Source organism: Dermacentor albipictus, chromosome 10 (genome assembly GCF_038994185.2).
Source record: "Dermacentor albipictus isolate Rhodes 1998 colony chromosome 10, USDA_Dalb.pri_finalv2, whole genome shotgun sequence".
Lineage (NCBI taxonomy): Eukaryota > Metazoa > Arthropoda > Arachnida > Ixodida > Ixodidae > Dermacentor > Dermacentor albipictus.
In genome coordinates this window covers 37,257,848-37,274,322 of record NC_091830.1, presented here as the reverse complement: position 1 = coordinate 37,274,322, position 16,475 = coordinate 37,257,848, and the positions used below count along the sequence as shown (strand labels likewise).

At 46.0% G+C, this 16,475-nt stretch overlaps 1 non-coding gene across 1 annotated transcript; it reads left to right on the top strand.

Annotated features, from left to right (window-relative positions):
- Nucleotides 1-3,758: 3,758 nt before the first annotated feature.
- Nucleotides 3,759-3,930, top strand: LOC135911903 (U1 spliceosomal RNA). The gene has a single exon (XR_010567491.1). It is a non-coding gene; the product is annotated as a U1 spliceosomal RNA (small nuclear RNA).
- Nucleotides 3,931-16,475: the final 12,545 nt, after the last annotated feature.

The following is a 16,475-nucleotide window of genomic DNA, read 5'->3' as shown; positions in this document are numbered from 1 at the left end:
AATATAATGTTTAGGAATACCAAATTGGAATAAACATTGAAGCTTGCATTTGTACTTTCTCTGGCTGAGCAATCTAGTTTGAAATGACTCCCATAAGCATGTCGTAACAGTGTTGATCTAATACAGGTTAAATGCATGACTAGCTTAAGAAATCTGGATGATTGCTATAAATTACAGTGAAGAAACTATAATATCTAATAACAATAATAATATAATAATAATATTTATTTCCACAAAACAGGCTAACCGTGAGAGGCGTGCGAGGCTGAGCAGAAAGCTGAAAAATTCTACGGCAAGTGCGCCTGCCGTGGGCCTACGATCCTGCATTATGAATAGCGCGTACTGACATGGTCTTCTTGTTAGAAGTTCCGAGTATACTACCAGCGCGAGACACGGGACAACAAAGTGGACGAGAAGCGTGTCTTTTAGAATGCTATGTTACAACGTACAGGTTTCTACAAAAGTGACGGTAACTGCTCGAAACATTTGATGCGTCGGCTTTTGCGCCTTTAGAAATATTGAGAGGGGGCTCCCATATATATATTCGCAGCGCAAGCACGGCGATGGACGAACCAGGCTAGCGCTAAGGTTGAATTTCACAACACAATTTTCATTCCACGTCGTAATCACACAGATCGTTTGAGGCTTCGTTCAGGGGCACACGCGGGCGTTCGGGTTGGTGCTTCTTGTTGCGTTTGGCGTAAGAATATGGCTAGTAGCAGGCACCACATATGCGCAATCACGGGCAATATACACGCATCATTTCTTCAGAAGCTGGCGCTGAGCACGGGTAGCTCGAGGATCTTGTTGGGCTGACACGACAACTTCGTGGCAGCCGAATTCCGAATACTGCATATACGGTGAGGGTAGCTATATGAACTTGTCGATAGGTCATCTTGCAGATTGTTGTAGCACAGGCAGAACGAAACGGTCATAGAAGGTAGATAAGACAACACACATCGCTGAACCACCTGCGAACAGCTGTTTACGTGCGCGATGTCGCACTGAACTACAGTAACCGCCGTCGCGCACCCCAAGACAAATCTTAACTAACGTTTTTAAATAAGTAAACGTACATATTATTTGCTTATAATCAAAAGAAGTCAATAATATTATAGTGTAAACGTTTTATTCACTACAATAAAAGAATTATGCAGCGTGTGCCACGAAACCTGGCACTAAGCAACCCTGGGCGTCGCACCAGTCGCACTGTTGAAATCGCAATCATGTGAAATGAGCCCTCTAAAAATCGCATTGCGACGCGTGCGACAGCACCGATTTTCGTCGTTGCAGTCGCAGCATGTGAAACAGCCTATTGTCGCTAGGCCTTTTCCGGTTCACTTCAAAGCTAAAGCTTACGGCGCTTCGCAATGAATCACCGACTCTCACAAGCCGCAATATTTTCTTACCGTTGTTGTCGCTCTTCGCAATAATTATAATAATCGCTACATGCACTTCGAATCGCCAGTTGTTGACCTCTGCTGGCAGAGCACGCGTATGCGCGAGCAGACGACGCAGCATAGTTTTACGTCACTATTTTTTGCGGCCCACGTGACCAAGCCATGTTGCGTTTCCTCCTCTGTGACGTCATAGCATCCCCGGGAGCCCAGAAACCGAAACCGAAATCGCTCGGTATAATAACGCTATTATTAAATTATTTATCGGATATATATGAATCCCGCTGTGTGTATCGTGCTCCCTGGACCATGACGCAACGTTTGAATCAACAAACGCATGAACGAAAATTTTGATGTCTCCACCCCTTTAACATCGACATTCATCGCGAGGTGGTTTCTGCCATAATTTGTTTTTTGCCGTTTTGCCGGGAGAGTTGCAAGTGAAAGACATAAAATGATCGATAGTCTGGGAAAGTGACTGTCAAACGTTGGCGAAAGCACAATGACGTCATCGAGGTCACAGACGTAGGCCGACAAACAAAGCCACGAATTAATGAGTTTATCATGCGTTCGTGCGCCGCCGGAGTGTTACACAGTCCAAAAGGCATCACTTTGTACTAATACAGGCTGTCGGGCGTATAAAAAAAGCGCCGCTCTTTCGTGATCTAAGTAGACGGCAGAAACTTGCCAGTAGCACGAGAGCAGGATCCCAACTGGCCTTGAGCAAGGGATCCAGGCGCATTGTACATAAGTGTCTGTGTATATTTCTAATTTGAATAAAGCGCATACTCCTTTTCTCTCATCAGGCTGCGAACAAGCCGCCGCATTCTTTACGCTGATCAACTTGCTGACCTCATCACCTATACTGGTCCACTTCGACCCATCTGTACGCAATGAAGTTTGCCAGTGAGAGTTTTAGCACGCACTCAGCACCCGAGCACTCATTCAACACTCGAGTTCGCCAGTGAACAGGATATCGGCGTTGTCCTCGTCCAGCATCAGCGCAGCCTGACACTTGTTACTGCATACGCCAACTGCCTTCATTCCCCTTCTGAACAGACCTATTCGCTCATTCAGCGAGAGTGCCTTGCGTTCGTCTGGACCATGGTTGTCTGGACTGCCTCAAAAGTTCCACACGTTCATTGTCAGTCACTACGGACCAACGCGCTCTCTGCTGTCTATCTTGACTCAATGACTCGAGCAGCCGCCTTGGTTGCTTCGCCCTCCAGTAACTAGAGCGTTCCTTTTTATTAACGTACCAGTCTGGCCAGTTGCCATTGGGACGCCGACTCTCTCTACCTGCGATAGCTAAGCGCAGCGGCGAGCCAAACCCATTAAAACTGACCCACACAATGTCCCTCTGGCCTTCCAGTGGACCCTACATGCTGGCTTCCGCGACATTACAATGTCGATTCTTGTGTGCTTCTTGTGATTAATTTGATCGATATGGGCACCGAACAGCGTCGAGATGTTTCTTAGGGTTCTCCATACGCAGTCCTCGTTGCGGCCATTCCGACCCTTCTCTCCGCCAGTTGGTCCCACAGATACAATCAAGACTGATGGCCCTAGGTATTAGCGTTTAGAAAAAGTTTATTTCGACAAGAGACGATACGAACACTGAGTCATAATCACGGCACAATTCCACCCGGACGATAACATGTAAGAAACGAAACACAGCGCGTTGTCAACGTAAGTAGTGTCCGAGTCCTCACGCACCAACATGTAAACACGTATACCCACGGAAAGGCACAGTTACACATAAACTAAATGCCACATGTACAAAATGATTTTCAATATATACAGTGTACACAATGGTTATATACAATGATGATGTGATAGAACACTTTATACACAATTTTGAAGTAATGTGCACGAGATGTGTATATACAAAAATGGTATTAGCGAGTTCTTCCCTCGGCACCTGCGCACCTGCGTTTCACCATTCTCCAACACCTCCACGACCCCGGCAGGTAGCCTTTCCGAACTACGTGTGTTTGAAACGCTAGGGAGATAAAGCGATATAAATAAAGTTTACAAAAACGCGCGAAGCCCCCAAGGAGTCACTTGTAAGCCACAAGTACGACTGTAGACAAATAAACCCCCTAGCATGTCGTTTCCGTGGAAGCTGAACGATCATAGCGTCCTCTAGTAATTATCGTAGAAAAACTCTGTGGGGCCTAAGTTTTCGCGGCTTCGAGCGCTGCATTGAGCCCGCTGCCTCCGCGTGTGCTGGCATCATGTCCTTTCGTACTCGTGGAGCGTGAGCACGTGATAGAAGGCGATGACGACGACGCCCCGCACACCATCAAAAGTATTGCGTGAACTTTAACATATAGGGAAGGCGCAGTGCCGGCTCAAGACATACTTACTTGGCGTCGGGAAGGTCGCGATCACGAAGGTGGCCTCCCCGGGTGGAGGTGCGGCGCCATTGCACTGCGGGCCCGCACTGAAGCTCGCCACTGCCCCAAACTGGGGCGGTGGGGGCGTGCAATTTTTGGTAGTGAGGGGATGGGGGTGCGCGCTCGCACCCCCGCCCCTCGCCCGTAATACAATCCAAAGACAGAACAGTACTAAGCCTACCCCTACCAAACCACACAGGAGTCCCTTATTGAAAAGATTCTAACCATGCGGAATCTAATATTCAAACAAAATCGTGTCCCTGACTGTTTTCCTCGGCTTACGCATCTTGTATTGATTGGACTCGCGGACAATTTTTTTCTGTAATTTCAATATGTGAATGCATGTACATACATAGATCCCTGTTATACGAAAGGGCTCTAAACACCCTCTTGATGGTTTAAACTATGAGACAAACAAGTAGAGACCGTCCTATCGCTCTTTCTTGTCCGCTTCATTCTGTAGTCACTATAACTGCATCAAAACAACTATCCTAAAAGATGGCGCACTCTCTTTCTTCCTTGTATAAGATATGCTCTTATTTTCGAATATCAAGCGTGACAGCGCCAGTGAAAATAGTCCCACAGTCTCATTTCATGTTTTTTTTAAGCTGGGGAACATAAAGCATGACCATCTTAGCTACCACGGCGCTTATAATAAAATAAGATATAAAATACACCGCTCCATATTAAATTTCAATTTTATATTTCGCTGTGCTTGGCGTTTTTGCAAATGCGAAATCGTAGAAACTATAGCCGCGACGCTAATTTAGTATCTACTCCAAGAAGCTGGAGCAGAAATATAGACACGGAGGAAGAAAATAAAATAGGAGCGAGCACTACGTCACGCAGCCGATTCTCCGTGAAGCCTCCCCCTGCGCCCCCCCCCCCCGAAAAATCGGTCCGACACATGGCCCCTGAGTCTCGGAGCATCGATCGCCCTTCCATGGTAGAACTTCCATGCCTTCCATGGTCCTTCGACATGGTAAAACTTTCATTAGGGCTACTCAAACAGCAAAATTCCCAATGGAATCGAACACGAACTTTTGAGAAAAATGCCCTTCGAATACCGAATCAAATAATATATATTTCGTAATTCTTAAATAAAGTGAAATACAGATTTTATGTGGCAGTTCGTCTGTTTAAAAAGATAATTTACAGCATTTTATACATGCACGTAATGACGTTCACAATTGGGCGTTTGGTCAACTGCGGTTCTTTGAACTGAGAAACGACGACTTTTAGTTATCTACAGCACACCGTGACATTGTCATTAATGCAGCAACAGAACAGCACGTCAGCAGATACATGCATACATGATTCGTTGAAGGAGATAAGCGGGATACCACACCAGCACTGTGCATAATATTATATATAATACAAACAGGGTGAGACATGGACCAAACAGATTGCTTTGATAAACCGAGATTACAAATTTTTACGCTGTCCAGATACTATACATTTTCGCTTAAATGACGGTGAGGCATTGCGCAGAAGTTTGCTCCGGAACTGGTTCCTCTGCGCTACAGCGGCGGCTGTCAAGCTAAAGAACAACTGGGAACAGTTCCTACTTCCACTACGGTTTCTCCTCCAAAGCTCTAGTACAATATACTTCAATACAATATCCTAAATAAATATGGGGTTTTACATGCCAAAACAACGATTTGATGATGAGACACGCCATAGTGGGTGACCCCGGAATAATTGTACCACCAGGGATTCTTTAACATGCACCTTAATCTAAGTAAAAGGGTGTTTTCCCATTTCGCCCCATTGAAATGCGGCCGTCGTGGCCGGCATTCGATCCCGCTAACTCATGCTTAGCTGCCCAACACATAGCCACTAAAAAACCATGGCGGGTCCACAATATGCTACAATAGATTATAATGCAATACAATAAAATACAATACGATAAAATACAATGCAATATAATATAATACAGATACAAGTTTATTCGATATTTGGTATAAAATGACACAGTAAGTGTTGTCATTTCTTGATTGAACCGAAACGGTTACTCGACAGTTTCGCATAGCAAATTCTCAAATTGAATACGAATAGAAGAGCAAAGAATATTCAAAGAGTGTTCAAAATTGGTAATGTTCTCACTCCTTTACACTTCACATTCTTCTCTGAAGTTACATTAAGTGCGTGTAACCAGGTTTTCAAAAGAACGGTGTCCTCAGGTGCACGGCGATTACATCGAACAGACGGAGTCCTTTGCAAGCCATACATCGTTCCACAGAACAGCTCCTCTCCGATTTCCAAACAACCTTTCGAAATTCGCGTACCGCGTGCAACAGTTGAAGGCACGTACAAAGGAAGAACGTACGTAGCCCGCGCGAACGGGCGTCGAATCAGAACGTGAGCAAAGATAAAAATAACAACAAAAAAGGAAACCAAAGATATCTGCACTGCAAGATGGCCGAAAGAAGAAGCGTCCCAGTGGAAGAGGCAGGACGATTAAACGCAACAATGCCAGGGGCTTCTCGCCTCTCCCACGGACCCAGAGTATACGCGCGTACCAGCCCCCGAAGGCTTGATCGTGCAGCATGAAACCCCCACGGCGAAGACGTTACGGGAGGCGCCTCGGTCTTCGCCAGTCATCTTCGAAATCGGGGTCGTGCACGTGACGACGCGGGCGCCCCCTGCCAACAATGAAAAGAAAAGAAAGAAAAAGCACACGCAAAGAAAACAAGCGCACAAACACAAACGCGCGGTCAAAAAGAGACGAGATTCGAATCGTGCCCAGACACAATGCACCGCGGTCTCGGGGCGTGTAGTGCGTGGCGAGTGTCGCACAGTTCGAGACTCACGGTTCTCGTGTGTGTGTGTGTGTGTGTGTGTGCGTCTCGGTCGCGTGTTTTGTCTGTGTGTTTAGTAGTGTCTGCGCGCGGCAGCTGATCTTGAACGCGCGTGTGCGGAAGGCGGCGATACTATTATAAGTGAGCCCCGGCGACGAATCGAATGCCGTAATGCTGTTCCGATTTGGGCCCGAGCGTTCGTAGCCGGGAGCCGTCTGGTGGACAACGGCAGAAGGTGGAAGGAAGGCGACAAAAACTAGAACAAATGCGTAACGGAAATAGGGAAAGATAGAAAGAAGGAAAGAAGAGACAGAATGAATGATTCGATACATAAACCAAGTATTGAGCTGCTGCGAATTTTGTTTCCCACATGCCCCGTCATATTGTAAGAAAACCTGAGCATCTTATATCTTTTTATGAATCTTTTTCTTCCGACACTCAGAGTCGTGCGTAAACTTGATGTTGCTCGTATGCAACGACGAAACAGCTTCATATCAAATGTTATCCAATCGAAGAAAAATTTGTTGAGCATCACGAGCATGTCGAGACGCGTACAAAGGACGTCTACAGAAAGTGACTTTTCTGACAGCGAGTAGAAAGGGGGTTGACCGGGGCTCTGACAGCGAACACTTTAAGTGAGAAAAGCGAAAGCATTTTACACGCTCTGCTCGCGATGGAAATATTTTTACTGAACAGCTAACGGGCGATATAAACACAAAAGAATTATTGTAAACAGCCTGCGGAGAAGAAACAGGTTTGCTATAGCTGCATTAATTACGTTGTAATAAGTGGCACGGTAGCTAAACTAATTACAAGAGTTGTTACCTGGTCGACATACCGACAAAATATGGATGCGTGACAAAGATTGATAAAAACTATAAGCAACCAACAGAACAAACATAGTGTAGTAAATACGCGCTTGAGTTAAAAAAAACATTCGTGGTTCTGTGTGAAGATATTTGCACTCCTGGGGCGCTATAACGTAAAACTATTCCAAACTTTTCTATTCCATCCCTGCTATCAGCCCTCCGTGATTGGTCAAAAACTTTTTTTAGACTACCCCCACTTCACCTGTCTGTCACGCGATGTCACAAAAACCGCGGTACCTCCCCATCTTATATTATGTACACACACTTATTATGCATGATTTGACCGAAAAAAGAAAAACAGTTACTTCTGATTCGATGTCTTTTCGCCATTAGCCCCCGGCTATTGGTCAAAAGTTTTCGGGCTGCACCCAGTTCACCTGCCCGTCACGCGACGTCACAAAACCGCGAAAACTCACCGCGTCAAAGTGACGTGTACGCATTAAAGATGCATTAATATGCCGAACAAAACTGAATTTTCTTCTGAATAGCCGCAGGCTGCCCCGTTCCGAACGGAATAAAATATGGCTGCCGCCGATAGCTCAGGCGCTGGCTACTTGCACCTGCCGAAGAGCATGGGTTTATTTGCGTATAACAAAACTTCTTGCGTGGCCGCGTAACGTTTTCGAGCACTTTCGGCCCGTTTACAATCTCATTCTGCCAACTCTTCTCTGCTGAGGATCCGTTTTAGGGTCATTCTTAAGCTTCCGTTGCATTCCGCCGCGATTTTCTACCAGCCACCGCAAGCTAAGTAAGGAAAGCAGACCAATCGCAGACGTCGGCACCGCCCTCATTATCTGGTTATCGCTTTTCAGTGCAGTGGCTCTGCCCCATCGAATCCCTCTCCACTTGAGCATTCTTCTCGCCTATTGTCAGCCAATTAGACACGACAACCCGCTCAGTGTAGGCAGTGTTATTCGCTTTTCAAGTAAACAAAAGTGACCTCCTATAAACGAGGAGAGCGTTTGATTGGTCTGTTCAGACGATCGTGCGGGTGACCGCCCGGTGCTTGCGTCAGTGTCTACGCAAATTTGACGTCAGCAGATTGGAATAAAAATATATTGGAATAGTTTTACGTTATAGGGCCCCTGGTACGCAATATATCATCTGCCACAAATACTGCAGCATGGGGACATTCTCGGAAAATAGGAGGGCAGACATATCTTAGCTCAGGTGAAAAATGTTCAATCGATGTAACTGAACTACTGTTTTATAAAGTTTGTAAATAGGAATAAGGTGCCTCAGGAAGGCTGGCCAGCCTTTCTGAGGCACCTTATTGTTTACAAACTTATACCACAGTGTGCTATTCCATCTGTCAGCCCCTTTCTTGATTTTGAACTACTTTTTTACTCACACCCATGACCATTAAAGTCTCATTAGAAAAAAAAATGTGGCAGAAGACATCGAAGACGATAGTCAAAACCAGCGATAGCTTCCTCGCATGCACCTTTGTGTCATACGTGAATAACGAAAGCTTATGTGCATCAGCGGACGTACGACGTGGCTACCACAATACTGAATTATTTGACTACGTAGTGTATACTGCAGTAATAACGGTACCCCGGCTGAAACTCTAGCAACCCTCACTATCCCTATTATCCTGGCCGCAACGTCGCTGTAAAGGCTATCCGCCATACGGCCACGCTCAACGCTGAGGTGTCTGTCGTGGATTCGGGCTTATCGCTTTAATATACTTATGGCTGCGTATCCCTTGTTCACCTTGGCGCATTCATTACACGGGATATGCCAAGAATGGACCCATGCCAATGTCGCACACTCAAGGCAAATGTCTGTTCGGACGCATAGCTAGTGAGCGAAGTCGTCTACTATAGGTTAGATAGCAGACAGCATTGCTGCGGCCTATTCGGGCACATATCTAGTGACCGAAGTCATCTACTATAGGTCAGACAGCAGACATCAGCAAGTGATCTGTTCGGGCACATAGATAGTTACCGAAGTCGTCTATTATAGGTCAGATAGCAGATAGTGGCAAGTGGTCTTTTCGGCTGCATACGCAGGGGCCCATGTTGTCTATTCGGCGAGGCAGCAGTCAACACATACCTGGTGGCCCAACTGGACTTCCCTCCCATAAACGGCCAGAAATACGCAAACCACAACGCGTGAGCAAGATCCCAAGAAAGGTATCGCTTTCAAACTTATTCTTCTTGCTCGCTGTATAGCGAGTACCTCGACTTTAATTGACAGCCGTCATGCCGAGTGTAGCATGCGAAGGTCCGCTGGACACTTGCCTGATAACACGTTAACTTACTACGTGACGTGTTAGGTTGAAAGGATAAGTATAGTTTCGGTCTTGGTAACTGATAGCAACAGAATAGCAGCGCAAGTAAAAGGCAAGGACCAAAGGTCCGTTCCTGTTGGCTTCTTTGTCCTTGTCTTTCCACTGTGCTGTTGACCTGTTACCATGGGCTCAAAGAACGTTTCACATATGCCGTCATGGGCGTGAGTCGTGCCGACGAACATTCCAAAGGCTAGGCAACATGCACATATACCATCCCATAACCGCTGTCTGCTCGATGATTACTCCGTAGTGCGAAAGCATAGTTATTTGAGTTGAGAGCCAAAGGAATCGATGTAGGCAGCTGCCGTTTTTCAAAGTGTTAGCTTCATTTTGCCTGCCCAAGCGGATTGCTTAATGAGGCGAACGTTACTTGGTGGCCATGATTTTTCGTTCGAGAAATCGTTTGAAGACAAGGTCTTCATCGTAGACTTTCAGATAGAGTTAGGGTTCGTGGGATCTAGGTATATGGCTACCACTTTCTGATCACTTTCCCAAAAAGCTATTTTTGAAACACCGTCGTGCAAATTGTATAATTGCAGAAACGTCGGAAGGCGTGGCCGAGTGGTTTAATTGCACGCACCCATCGTATGCGTTTGTGAGGCAGCAAGGAAGGAGAGGGATTTGCGCATGCGCGCGTGTTTTTGTCTCCGTATTTGAATCTTCATGAGCACGACTGAGTGCATGCTCGTGCAAGCATACGCGTGTTTGTGTGTGCGCGCATTTCCATGTGAGCACGTGCGTACATTCTTGTGTGTGTGTGCAGGTGTATAGGCGCGTGTATGTATGCGGGCGAACATGTGTCGTGTTTCTGTGTATGTGTTTGGTTGCTTAGTGGCTATAGTGTTGGGGGGACTGCTAAACGTGAGGTTGCGGGATCGAATCCGGGCCATGGCGGCCGCATTTCGATGGGAGCGAAATAGGAAAACACCCGTGTACTTTAATTTAGGTGCGCATTAAAGATCCCCAGGTGGTCCAAATTTCCGGAGTCCCTCACTACGGCGTGCCTCATAATGAGATGGTTATTTTGGCACATACAGCCCCATAATTCTGCCAACACTTCTGCCGCGATGCGATGTGCCATGTGAGGCAATGACAATGCTCAACCTTCTCATAGGTTATAAAGAATGGCGCACAACAACGTCTCGAGCAAACACGTCTCCCTGTAGGTTCTGCGTACTACGCAGGCAAACAGCAGTGGTACACGCAAGGTAACATGTACCATCAACTCAATGCTCTCGTACTGAAGAAATTAAACATTTGTAGTCATCATCACAGTTGAATATCGCCAATAAAAGCAAACAGCACAGAGAGCTTCACTTACGTCGATTCCCAGAGTGCGTGGGATCCGCATAATTCTCTAGACTGTGAAGTTATACGCTTTAGGATCGCACTCATTAGTGGAATAGTTATCTTTGAAGCGGGAAAAAGCGGCTGCCCTGTCCATGCTAAATTTCATTCAAACGGCTTTATTTAGTGGCCGTTGCGTGATTGCCGATTTCTGTGGGAACGTACTCGTCAAAATGGGCTACAATTGATAGTGAATTCAGAAAGTTGATGAACGACAAGAAGGCAGAAGCTTGCAGATGCCCTCAGGAAAATAAAATGACTTTTTGAGCAGCTTGGTCCGGGGGCCACGCTATGGGTTCAACGTCTATCTAAAATCTCCCAAAATATGAACAGAGGCCGACAAAAATGGGGGCATCTTGGGAAAACCGAAACCGATGGAAATGTCTGGACAGCACAAGCTTAAATATAAAGATAACTTAAAGATCGAAAACCATAACATTCGTCGGCAGGTAGGCCAAATTTCGGCATAAAGAAATCGCCCGTTGAAAGAGTTCAGCTGAAACTCGATGGTACGAAATAAGGTGAAAATGTTGGTAAGTGTTGAAGAGAGGTCCAGTAGGTCCTATGGCCGAGCCGACGCCAGCGCCCGGCAACTATCGAGTGACTACACATATAAGTGAGGTGCTTAGTTGTCAGTCTCACATGGTGATTCCTTACAGGGTGAGGCATGGGTTTGAAATTTGGGACGTGGGCTCTATAACATTAATTACACTGCACTCTACGGTGTCATTCTTCGAAGGCTGATACCAATTTCAGCGTAATAAGGATGCGAACAAATGGTCTCATGTGTCCACTGTCACCTTCCTCGAGCTGCCAACATTCCTCAATGATGGCCTCAGCAGTAGCACAGTTCTTCAATGCAAGTATGAGTAGTTGTGCGCGAGGCCATTGAGTACGTGGACAGCCTTTTTGGCGTTCTATACCTGCAAGCTTGCATTGCGGCTATATTATAAAAGCAGAACGGCAACATGGTAGACAACATGGAGAACAGACAAATCATGCGTGTATTACAGCTCAATAATCCTTAATTGTGGTCATCTTTCACGCACGTGAATAACTGTGACAAGGCATCTAAATCTAAATCAACCTGACATCTGACATCTAAATGCAAGTACTGTATATATAATGCCCAAAGGCATACCTGGCCGGGTGACCAGTAAATGTGACGTGATATTGTGAGCAGCTTCGGCCATAACATGCTAATGGACGACGACAAAGAAACAGTTCGCACAATTGTTGTGTCATACCTTTTGCCCCAAGGTGCAGAACCAACTTATTCATGCGTCCATCCAAATACCTAAGCACATCTTTTCTCAATTTGCAGGTGCTACGGCAGGCAATCAGTGCGGAAAACAAAATTGCTAGGGAAATAATAGGGAGCACCTTAACGAAACCGATAGGTGAAAATCAAAAGCCGTCCACGAAGACGTCTCTCGTAGACGCTGCGCGACACTGAGCTCGGGCCTCCTATCTGAATACATGGAAATTGAGGAATCCCTTTACTCGGCGACCAAAGGGCCAAATTTCGTGAGGTTTGTTGCATTTAAAACAAAAATTTAGAATATAGCTACTGTTGGTTGCGAAGTTTTGGTTGAGGTCGTCAATACCATAAAAATTGGCAAAAATTACATATGTTCAGAAAACGAAACTATCTCTAACTCGCCAATCGAAAAGGATATCGCCATTTCGTCAATTGTGCCTAAAAGTACACCTAAAGCGGACAAAATTGATATGTTATTCATGACTCTCAATTATACGACTAATTTGTGATTAAGACATTTGCGAAACCCTTGTAAACAATGTAACGAATTCACGTAAAATATAAATCGACATATCCAATTTATTCGCTTTGAATACTCTTATAGATGCAGTCTACAGAGCTGCGATTTCTATTTTAGATGCAGAACTGCGTTTTCTAAGCTTCGTGCTTCTTTTTTTTTTTCAAGCCTACCAATTTTTGAAAGTTCATTTTAATACACACAGAACTTATTCAAAATTCTACTTCTCACAGTCACTAGAATCTAACATCATCTTTCAAGTGCAACAAATTTCATTACATTTGGCCCAATGGTTATCTCAGAAAAAAGTTTTTGCGTTTTACATGTATTCAAATAGGCGACATCGGAGTTAGGCCCCAGCTAAAGTTGCCGCAAAGTGCTTCCGACGATTATCCTAGCCCGTTAACTCCTCATAATCATAAAAAAAACAGCAAATAAAGAAAAAAGAAGCCGTAGCTGCCTTACGTGAAGCCTCTGAAAGGCCGGAATCAATCACCGCTGGGTTTTCCTCGTCACGACTAAACGTTCTTATGATGACAATTTTCAGCCGATGAGCGGCCACTCTTCATCAAGAACACTGATAACGTCGGCGGGACAAGCTTTGTGGTGAAGTTCAATGCGCAAGGATAGCTTTTACTTCTTTAATTTTCGTTTCATTGACGTCATCATACGTCACCACGGGAAGTTTGAAAAGTTTAATGTCACTGCGCCACGTGGTGGCACTCCCGCAAACTAAACCCTGATGTCCAGAAAAGCCGGATGCGACCAGGAGGCCGAGGTATCCAGCTTTCTTCGCCCATTCTTGTGAGACAAGTGACTGCAGAATTTCCCTGCTTAGCTGTGTTTGAACTCTTTTTGTTGTTATTTTCAGTAGTAATATCATATTCACTTTGCGTTCAATGTATCATGCACTATTGAAATAGTTCAGTCGTTTGTGTGAAGCAGTAAATCGTAACACGTTAAGTTGTTCGTTGTGTTCTGGCTCAGTTTTCTTCGCGTTTCCATGTAAATTTGGTTATATGTTCAACCTTTTTAGCGTGTGATAGGCAATTTTTCTCATTTATACTTAAATGAATCCCCAACTAGCTTCTGGCTAGATGATGATGTACGGCGTTTGAAGGCGCAAGGGCCACACATGGCGAAAGAGAACCAACACTTCTGGACCGAGGTTCCGGTGCATTGAATCAATGCATTTTTTTTTCTATCAAGAAAGACATTCGAGATTGGTGGCTTGGCGTTTTCACATCGTATACGCGCGCACACGGAATCCCCGATCTCTTTTCGGGGTCGCATATATAAACGCACACATATACACCCAACTCCGAACGAACTCTTCCTCGCGCCTCTTCCTCAAACGGCTGGCGTCGTCAAAACGAGTCCTTCCTTCTGCTTTTCGATTCCTGAAACAAACGTCCTCGCAGACACCAGGAACACAGCGTACTCCCCCGAGAGTATTTTACGCTACGTGTCTTTTTCATTCCTAAGCGCTTCCCGATCCCGCGCAGCACGATCAAACGCCGTTCGGTGCTTGGCCACCGTATACGCTGTACCAGGAGCTCACATACACAGCCTGTTTCAACTTGTACTACACTTTGGCTTCGCAAACCGGGAAAATACAAGTGCACGCCTCCGCCATCCGATGACACTAGAGATAAGAAGTGCACGGGAGTCCCCTTTCAAGGGCCTCAAAGGGGTTCGGCGAGTTAATCGCCAACGGCATCGCCAACACGCCCTCTTCGGCCGCCGTACGAGTTTCGCACAAAAGCTACCCGGAGGAACTCTGGAGTGCGTGGCGACCGCTCTACTGGCACGGGAAATGATTGGTAGTGCATGGATTCATCTCACCTGTGTGCTCGTGGCTTCAGGCCTTCTTGTGGATTTTGTTCCCAACGCTGTGCCTTTATTTTAAGCAATCGCATTTTTTTCTGAGCGCACAAAAGGCATAAGCTTCTGCAAATGTTGGTGCACGAATCCGCGTCGCGAACAACTATTCATTGCCTAGTGATCAGGTAGCTCAGTGGAGGAAGTTGTGCTTAGGAGGCTTCGGGCCGGGGTGGCCCTTACACCGGCTGTTGTCTCAAGGTGGAACTGGTCGCATTTACCACTGGGTGCTACGTGTCCATACTGCTCCGTTCCTGTGGTGGAATCAGATGCATACCACCTAATATGGACATGTACGGGTTTACAATCGGAACGCTCGCGTCTCCTACTGCAAGCCGGCCTCCGCTACAGTGTGACAACCAGCTATGACCGCTGGATACATGACAACAGATTTCACAAAACACTGCTTCAATTCATACACAACACAGGCCTCACAGCACACATATAATACACATATACGCTCCAAGAATTATGCCTTAAGGGCAAGCCTTCATCGCAATAAAAAAAAAAGGTAGCTCAGTACACATATAGTGTTACGAACTTATGGACAGAGTGTGTGTATCACAACGGGTTTGTAGCAGTTGATGCACCCGCAAAGGCATTACAGAACACAAGTGAAAAAGAGTCAACTGACACAGAAAAAAGATGCACAGAGGACAACCTCAACGTACCCAGCTGTGGTGTGTTTCACAGTCCATGTGTGGCTTTGAGACGCTAAATCCTCACGAATCATTCAATTAGAGACGCGCTGGCAAAGATGCAATCGCATAAGGAACGATAAGACGACATCGAATACATGTCTGGGATATAGATTCATCGGTTCGACAGGGGCACATGTCCTTCCTTCACGTGCTTGTTATAGAGAGAAGTACAGAAAGGAAATACATCTTAATGGAGAGTTGTAGCCCACTCGTATACAATATATTTTATAGACGAGCGGAACAGCGGATGACCGCAGTGCTGGTGGCGACATCTCGAAACGATTCGTTCAACCAAAATGTACTACGAACGGTATAGCGTTGCGTGTGTGTCCTCACGGAAAGGAAAACAAAATCGACACAAACACTTTAAGACTGCTTATGTGTGGGAATGCGAAAGCATTATAGTCGCTTTCGAAGGATCTATGATGATTGCTGACCATAGCAAACCCTGACGGATGAAGTTCGAAGAGCAAGTGACGCGTAGGAGGCAGCGCACTCATTTTGTGCACACGTGACGTGGCTCCACCTCCTTCCCATTGCCTGCGCCATCACGTGACCAATGACGTACGCTGTAGGCGCACCTTTAGTGAGCCAGAACCGTGCAGCCACCGAGGCGTCGGGGAAACGTGCTTGTCTCGCACCCCGGAGGCCCGGGCTACATACCCACTCAGACCGGAATGTACCAAATTTTCTTTTAAAAGTCATTAATTTACTTTGTTTACAGGAACCTCTCCGAGAAATTCGATGTCAATCCGAGCATGATTGACGTGTTTTTAGTCTTCGCACCGTCGCCCATCTTTGGTACCATCGCTCGGTCACGCAGCCGCCGCCACCGCCACCTGATTTTCCTATAATGGGACATATAGTGCTTTCGCATTAAAAAAGAATTCGGCAGCATGTAACACTACTGTAACACGTGAAGGCGAAAGCTTGCTGTACACACCGTAGTACTTCGTCTCGCATCGTCGCGTTGCTGCTTTCGCAGTTCGGCTTCTTCGGCTCATTC